The sequence below is a fragment of the Beta vulgaris genome, chromosome 7, assembly GCF_026745355.1.
Source record: "Beta vulgaris subsp. vulgaris cultivar EL10 chromosome 7, EL10.2, whole genome shotgun sequence".
Lineage (NCBI taxonomy): Eukaryota > Viridiplantae > Streptophyta > Magnoliopsida > Caryophyllales > Amaranthaceae > Beta > Beta vulgaris.
In genome coordinates, this window is record NC_079208.1 from 48,781,705 (window position 1) to 48,790,632 (window position 8,928).

General features: G+C 36.5%; 1 non-coding gene across 1 annotated transcript; it reads right to left on the bottom strand.

The window, feature by feature from the left end:
* Positions 1–2,934: 2,934 nt before the first annotated feature.
* On the bottom strand, positions 2,935–3,040 carry LOC125492131 (small nucleolar RNA R71). Its single transcript, XR_007268576.1, has one exon. It is a non-coding gene; the product is annotated as a small nucleolar RNA R71 (small nucleolar RNA).
* Between the last annotated feature and the right edge of the window lie 5,888 nt (positions 3,041–8,928).

Consider the following 8,928-nt stretch of genomic DNA (forward strand, 5'->3'; position numbering starts at 1 on the left):
GTTTACAAAGTAACTAATATGACAACTTTTCGGGTCGGGTTCGGGTTGTGGTCATCATTATCGGGTCATTTTCTGGTCGGGTAGATTCGGGTTTGTGTAGATTCATGTTCGGTCATATTCGGGTCTATTTTTATTCGGGTCGTTTGGGTCGAGTCAAGTTATTTCGGGTTTCGGGTCATATTCGGGTTGTTATTTTCAGGTGAAAACCGAGTTTAGGGTCGGGTCAACGGGTACTGGTCAATTTTGTCGGCTATAATAGCCCCTCACTCCTCTCGCGTGGCTGCTGGTGTTTTGGTGGTTGTTCTCCAGCCGACGAGTGCTAGTGGTTTTTGCTGGTGGTTTTCCGGCGCCAGTGCAGGAGCCCCGACGGCAGGTGGTGCTGAATGCTGTGAAATCGAGTGTGTGCGGTGATGCTGTGTGGTGGTGTGGCAGGCAGTAGTGGCTTCATGCTTATTGCCATGATTGTCGTGATGTTGTTTTGCGGTTTCGACACAAACATTCAATCGACTGCAATTTCTTAAATAAAAAATAAAAATAGTTTTTCTTTTCTTTGTAAAATATGATTTTTAGAAATTGGGCATAAATTATAATCTTTCCAATAATGCAAATTGAGTGATTGATGTTGATTAATGCCATATATAACTAAGTAATTGAATAAAAATAATAAAGTTTCTTAAATAATTTCTAACTTAAATTTGTTAAGTTTTATAATTATTATGGAAAGTTTTGTTTGCTTATTAATTGTTAATAAGTAAATAATTTATGTTCATTTTATTTTGATATTATTAGTGCGTGAATGTTTAATGTAATATGTATGATATTATATTTTGCATGTTATGACTAGTATGGCCGAAATTAGGATAGTAAATACGATATGCGAATCGTTACATTTGAATGTAAATTGAATACGATTTGCGAATCTTTTGTTTTTTTGTAACTTTAAATTTTTATTTGTTTATTTCAAATGATGTAATCAAGCATGAGGATCCAAGGAGTTTCAAGGATGGTGATCCATGGAGATTGAAGAGAAGATTCATGAAGATTAATTATTTCATTTCCTAATTTTAGGGGCCATACTAGATCATTTTAGTTATTGCTTTTATTAATCTCTTGCATTTATTTTGTTTAAATGCTTGCTTCTAAGTTTTTTTGTTGTTAATTGATCCACGTGTTCACTATTGATTGGCCACATTAGTAAACTTTGGTCTCCAAAAGTAATATTGAGTTTTAATTACTTTTTCAAATAACACCTATAAAGCCTTAGATTATGAGTAATGGGTTCTGCCAAAGTGATGTGTCGTACTTTTGTATAGGTTTTAGTTGCATTTAGGTTACATTCTAGGAGCATTTAGGTGCATTATAGTTCATAATTGTGTGCTTTTACTTCATATGCGAAATATTACTCCTCTTGTGTGTTTTTGGTATTCTTTGATGAATTTCAGGTATCGAGAACATAATTAGAGTATTATTGGAGAAGCTTGAGCACTTAGGAGCAATTGCAAGCAAGCTACATTGATAAGGATCATTTTGGATGTATTTGAATGCAAATTAGAGCTAAGTTGGAGTTGAGATTCATTGATAGAATTGTGGAAATCAAGTCATGTTCACTCTTTTATCCATAACTTCTTACTTGATGCTGATATTGGTCTGATTCCAGTGGCGTTGGAAAGTAGGCTTGAAGAGCTTTCCAATGATAGGTTGCACGGCCCAAGACGTGCATGTTACTTAGGCCTTTTGCTATCACGAAAGTGAGCTCTAGGTGTTGAGGAATGACCGAGTATTTAGTTTCGGTTCGCAGCTGTGCTTCATTACTGAGGCATAAGGGAATGTCAATCTCGCCTAAACTATAATTGAATAACTGGGATGTGAGTTATGGTTTGATCAATTCATATTAGTGGTGATGCTTAATCTTAGTGCTTTAATTATCATATTTATATAGTTTGTCATATTTTGTCATTAGTTTAGCCTTTAGTTTATAGATTATTCCTGATCATTTCTGGATTGTGTAACTATTTTGTAATCTAAAATCAAGTAGTGGTTAATCTTGCACCTCCCTAAGCTATAATTGAATAACTGGGATGTGAGTTATGGTTTGATCAATTCATATTAGTGGTGATGCTTAATCTTAGTGCTTTAATTATCATATTTATATAGTTTGTCATATTTTGTCATTAGTTTAGCCTTTAGTTTATAGATTATTCCTGATCATTTCTGGATTGTGTAACTATTTTGTAATCTAAAATCAAGTAGTGGTTTATCTTGCACCTCCCTAAGTTCGACCCGTATGTGCTACGACACCGTACACTTGCGGTATTAAAATAAAAACACTAATAAGTTTTTGGCGCCGTTGCCGGGGATGCTATGGATTAGAATTATTTTGATTATAGATTTAATAGATTACAACTGTTACTTTGTTTCTTGTTCATTTCTTCACTAGTTTTTGTTTTCGAATGCGCAAGCGATAGCGATCTGTAGATCACGTGGCCTTTGATCCAGAGATAGAAGCCACAACTAGGAGATTTAACACTGAGAGAAGAAGAAGGGACTAGGAAAATATTCGGAGAGAACCAATGGCTCGCCCTCTTCGAGAGTATATTATGCCAGATGTCACATCCATATCAAGCATTGCCAGGTCTGCTGTAGAGGCCAACAACTTTGAGATCAAAATCCAACTGACCCAACTCATTCAATAAGATAAGTTTAGTGGCATCCCTATGGAGAACCCCAATGAACATATCAATCCTTTTCTTAAGAAATGTGACACTGAAGATAAATGGGGCTTCCGATGAAGCTCTTCGCCTCCGCTTGTTCCCTTACTCCTTGAGGGACAGAGCAAAAGAATGGTTGAAGAGTCATGAAGCGAACAAGTTCAAAAATTGGAATGAATTAGCCACTGCTTTCTGTCAGAAGTATTTTCCTCCAGGAAAGACTGTAAGCTGCGTAATGCCATCACATCCTTTACTCAATTGGATGGTGAATTACTCTATGAAGCTTGGGAAAAGTACAAGAATTTACAAAGGCAGTGTCCTCATCATGAGATTCCAACATGGCTCCTTATCCAGACATTCTATAACGGGTTGGCTCATGAGGTTCGAATTTCTATTGATGTTGCAGCACGGGGTGCTCTCAAGGGTAAGACAGCTGCTCAAGCCAAGGCATTGCTTGAGGAGATGGCCGCCAATAGCTACCATTGGTCTAGTGAATGATCTACATCTAAGAAGGGCGGCAAGTATGAGGTCGATGCGATAACTTCACTCTCTAGTAAGGTTGATGCTTTGTCTCAACAAATCAAGAGTATATCAGTTGGTGCTAATGCCGAGATGAATGCTTTCCAAGGAAATAATGCAAATTCCATGTCTCCAGATATGAGTATTATGGCACAAGAGGAAGCCAATGCCGTGTATGGTGATGTTAGACCTAGAAATGATCCTTACTCGAATACTTTCATTCCGGGCTGGAGGAATCACGAGAATTTCCACAACAAGAATCCGCGCTTTTAGCGTCTGAATTTACCGTCCGACAGGATCAGACGCAAATTAGCATCCGTTTTCTAAAATTAGCGTCCGTCTTTGTGCGGATGCTAATTAGCGTCCGTTTTTCTAAAATTAGCGTCCGTCTTTGGAGCGGACGCTGATTAGCGTCCGTTTTTCAAGTTTACCGTCTAACTGGACGGACGGTATTAAATGGTCACAAAAATAACACGACCCACCTATCTCTATCTATTCTTGTTCTCTCACCTCACATCACAACCGTCTTCTTTCTTCATCTTCTTTCTCGCTCTTCTTTTCTTCATCTTCTTTCTCGCTCTTCTTTTCTTCTTCCGTTCTATTTGTTTCAAGATTACGTCGACGGTATTCAATGATCCTACAATACAATTTCTCATGTTTCCATTTTCGACGCTGACTGGTAAGTACCACACTTTCTTTTATTTGAAGAAGGGTTAGTGATTTTTTTGGGTTTTTTATATGGGTTGTTTCAGATCTAGTTTTTTTTTTTGTTAATTTCTCAATTCTCCTTCAAAACCCCATATTTATCCTCTCTTTTTTTCGATTTTTTTTTCGAATCCTTTTTTCGTATGTTTATTTTTTGTTTTCTCGATTTTTATATATCCTCTCTCTTTTTCGATTTTTGTTTCAGATCTGGTTTTTTCTTGATTTTTTCGTCGGGTTTTTGTCCTAGTTATTTCGAGGTTTTTTTGTCCTAATTATCGCTTTTTAAGTTTTTTAGTGTTTGAATTTTTGTTTTCAGTTTTTGTTTTTGGATCTTCGTTTTCGCTGTTGTTTTGGTTTGGGTGGGTCTGTTCGTGGGGTTGTTCGGGGAGGGTGGTGCTTTCCGGCTCGTGTGGGGGTTCGGGGAGGGTGGTGATTTCCGGTTCGTGGGTGGTTTGGGTATTTGGGGTTAGATAATGAAGCTGGATGATATAAATACATACAGAAAGTTCAGGATAAAAGAATTAATAGAGTTTATTTTAGATCAAAAATATATATTTTCAATCATATAATGATATAATCAATTAATCGTATAATATAATGTTTTGAATCTTGTAGAAAATGTTATAGGTGTAATAATTTGGTTATTATCAACTTCTTAGGTAGTTTATTGAAAGTCGAACTTCTTCTTCATATCCTAAATCTTATACTATACTTCATCTACTAGTACTAGTTCTTAATCTTTTCAGATATGCAAGTGCAACTAATAATAAAAACAAAACTGATATGGAGAAAAAGTAGAACATTGGGCCTTGGCACTCACGGAAAAGAATTTCTGATTCTGTGCCATTATATCATTTCATTGTACAGTTGCACTATTCATTGCATTTCTATAAATCTCTATAAAATTTGATTGCATTATATTGAAGTGAATGATATGTCACACCCTTGCAGAGTTGCAGTTTCTATTTCTATAATCTATATGCATTATATCATACTCTATACACATACAACTTTGCTATATGCTAGTATGTTACTACCTATATATGAAGCATATCTCACTGGTAAAAAATGATCAAGAAAAAACAATTTGGATAGTCAATACAGATCCTAAAAAGAGAACACACATAAACATAAGGGCTGCTTGCCTAGCTATCATCTTGCTGATGATAATTGCACGGCTTCCTGCGCATCCATCGATTCGTCCATCCAAGCAAGCCGATGTGTCATGAGAGATATCTGCAACTCCTGATTTCTCGTTTCTTCGAGCGTCTCCCATTCAGCCCATCTGTCACTTAAGACTACTCCTTGCAGCATCTTCACCACTTCTGCCATCCTCGGGCGATCCTCTGGTGCATTTTGGGTGCAGAGTAATGCGACTTGGACTATCACCTCAACTTCTTTGGGATCATAGGATGTCAAGTTGTTGTCCACTATGTCATAGGATCATTGGACCAGGGGTGAATATCTTGGCTGCTTGGTCTGAGAATGCTGGACCTACTGGGTTGGAGAAGGATACCAGGAAGACTAAGTTTAACATCATGTCAGGTATATTGTTGTGGCTTTGTTGGATTTTTTCTGTTTTTATGCTGGTTTTTGATTTATTGTGCTAATTTCTAATATTTGAGCTTGTTTCGTTTTTGGAATTATGGTTGTTGTGTGTATTGAATGTAGGTGATTGAGATGTTTTTAAGATTTATTATCTACTAAATACTAGTGACAATGTTGCAATAATATATAATGTAGATTGTTTTTAGACGTGCATGGTATGTTAGTTTAAGTGATGAATACTTTGGGTGTGTCAGAGAGCTGAACTTGAGTTTAATTATGCCATGGATTTGATAAGAAGAAGTTTAATGTTGGCGATGTCCTTGTTGCATGATTACATAAGAATCTTTTATCAAATTGTGATTCCATTGATGTGCTAGAATGTCGAAATTGCTATGGACTTCATGAAGTCAACCACACTAGTACAATAGAAGTAATATGAGACGTGTTTAGGTTGTTGGCTATGATCATTGAACTAAGCATGACACTGATGCAGTGGTTCTTACTGTCACTATATTGTTTGTAAATTGTAATTATTTGAATTGACATTATGACCCTGAACCTTCCTGATCTGTCTTCGTGATATGTTTTTAATAGTGAATGGCTGCATAAATGTGGTTGAAACCATATTATAGTTTATAAGATACCTTTTGACCACTCATTAAGTATCTAAAACCAGTTTTTGTATGTGAATTATTTGTTTAGATATATGGTCTATATAAGAGAATCATTGAGGTTGAGTTGGTTAATAATTCTCCTGAAAACCTCAAGGTGTGGGGGTTTGTTTCTCATTGAAAATGACCAGATGAAGGGGGTTGATAGTGAACTATAGGCTTAATATCCCTGAGATAAGATGGGGCTGTAAGAATCCTTGTATATATATATTTTTTTTGACAGAGGTAAAACAAGCAAAAAAAAAATAAAAGGAAGAAAGATTAGTCTTTCTGACCTTTTCTAGCACAGATTGCTAGATTTTGGGCATGAGAAACTTCTGTTTGGAATATCATCATGTTAGGTATAGAAACTATTGATTCAATGTCTGCTGTTTCATGTCAAACTAGTGTTGAATCAATTGGTCTTACTATCTTAGAAATATTGCAAAGGAATGCAGTTGGTCCATCAGAATATGTGACTGTGAGTGGTTACATGATGCCGGACATGATCATTAGTAGGGTTAGCTCTAATCCAGAAATGTTGGTTTTATTTGAAACTCCTTAAAGTATTAGATGAAGGAAAGCTTTCTCAAATTGAGGTATACTTTTCTTCCTCTGTTTTTTTTGTTTTTTTTGTTTGTTTTTTTGTTGTTGCTCTACTTTTCTTCCTCTGCTCTCCTCTTTGTGAATGTCAGTCATTCTTCCTCTTGATTTTGATCTGACTCTTTAGAAATTAAAGGTCATATTGATATTGCTTGAATGCTTGAATCAAAATGGTTTGAGGATGAGATTTGGATTGGTAGCTCGGTTGATTTTTTTACTTATTCATTTAATTTTGTTAATAATTGTATTTTTTTTTTTGGTTAATTTCATTAATTTTTTTTTTTTTTTGATTTGCAGGGTTATGAGATTTGCGTTTGAGTTCCAGATTTGAAGTTGGTTTCGATCCAGATGCCAGATTTAAAGTCCGTTTTGGTTCCAGATTTTTGTTGTGGAGTTTAAAGTGAAATGTAATTATATGAGATTTGTATTAGATTTTCTTCTAAGTATACTAGAATTTAGTTCTAGAATTATTTTCACTTGTAATTACATTTATTATCAATAATAATTGAATTGATTAATTTGTTTGCTTTAATAAAAAAAGTATCGTATTTGCATCATTCCATATCTTATTACATTTAAAATTAATTAATTAAAAGCAAAAAACTATTAAATTTAATACTAGTTAACCAAAAGCAAAAAAAAAGAAAAAAAAAAAAGTGCAAATGCGTACCAAAAGCAGAAATGAAAGCACAAATGCGTATTCGAGAAAACAGTCGCTAATTAGCGACTGCCAAGGCTAATTAGCGACGGCTTCTGGCGGTCGCTAATTAACGACTGCAGTTGGCTGACGCTAATTAGCGACCGCCAGAAACCGTCGCTAATTAGCGACCGCCAGAAGCCGTCGCTAATTAGCGTCAGCAGCTCTAAACGGTCGCTAATTAGCGACTGCTTGGGAAACGGACGCGAAATTCGAAATATCAGACGCTAATTTTTTAACGTCCGCTTTGCGGACGCTATTTGGAGAATTAGCGACCAAGGGTTTTGCATCAGCCATTTAGCGTCCGTTGGCGGACGCTAATATATTTAGCGTCCGATTTCGCGTTTTTAGCGTCTGATTTTTGCGGACGCTAAAGGCTGACATTCTTGTTGTGTTCTCTTGGAGCAACAATCAACATCAAGTTCCACACAACTCTAACCCCCTTGGGTTTCAGCAGAGACAACAAGGTCCACCCTCTCAACAACCTCCTCAAAAGTCATATACCGATTCCTTGCTAGAAAGACTCTTCACTAGGGGAAAAAAAGGAAGGGCTGCGCTTTTTTCAAAATGCAGCCCTTCATAACAAAAGGGCTGCCTTTTTGAAAAAAAGCGCAGCCCTTCATTTAGTAGGGCTGCGCTTATAGAAAAAGCGCAGCCCTTCTTATTCAGAAGGGCTGCGCTTTTTCTACAAGCGCATCCCTACAAAGTGAAGGGTTGCGCTTGTAAAAAAAAGCACAGCCCTTCTGACTTACTAGGGCTGCGCTAGTAATAAAAGCGCAGCCCTTTATGGGCTTTTGTATATATTAAAAAGAAACTTCTCACCGTTAAACGCTCAATACACCAAATTAAAGTCCAAACCCTAAGTTCTCCCTCTCCCTCAGCCGTCCTCATTCAGTCATTCTCCCTCTCTCTCATTCTCTTCTTTCTCTCCTCTCTTTCGTCGCCCCTTTCTCGCGAGTTCAGAAGCACCACCGTCGCGAGTTCAGAAGCAGAAGCACCACCGTCGCGAGTTCGTCGCCCCTTTCCTCTCTGTTCGTCGGCATTCGTTTCTCTCTCTCACCGGCTTCAATTCGTTCATCATCGACGTTCTACCGTCGTTCTCACCAAGTTCAACTCCGTCGTTGGTTTTCAGAGCTTCTCAAATTGGGCGTGGATTCCAGTGTTTTACGAATTCCAGCTTTTGATTTCTTCTGTTCTACCGATTGTTTCTTCTTTTACGAATTCCAGCTTTTGATGATATTGTGTAAGCATATTTATTTTGTTAATATTTTTGTATGTACAATCGGAGTTGGATATTGATCTAGAAGAGACGGAGATGTTGAAACTCTTCAGATCTATAATTTTAGGGGTTTTTTTTCATTTTCGTTTATTTTTTTTATTTTTTTTATTTTCAGATTCGTTTATTTTTTTAGGGTTATTTTTTTTCATTTTCGTTAATGTTCAAATTTATTCAGATTAGTTCATTTTCAGATCTAATTTTAAGGTTATTTTTTTCATT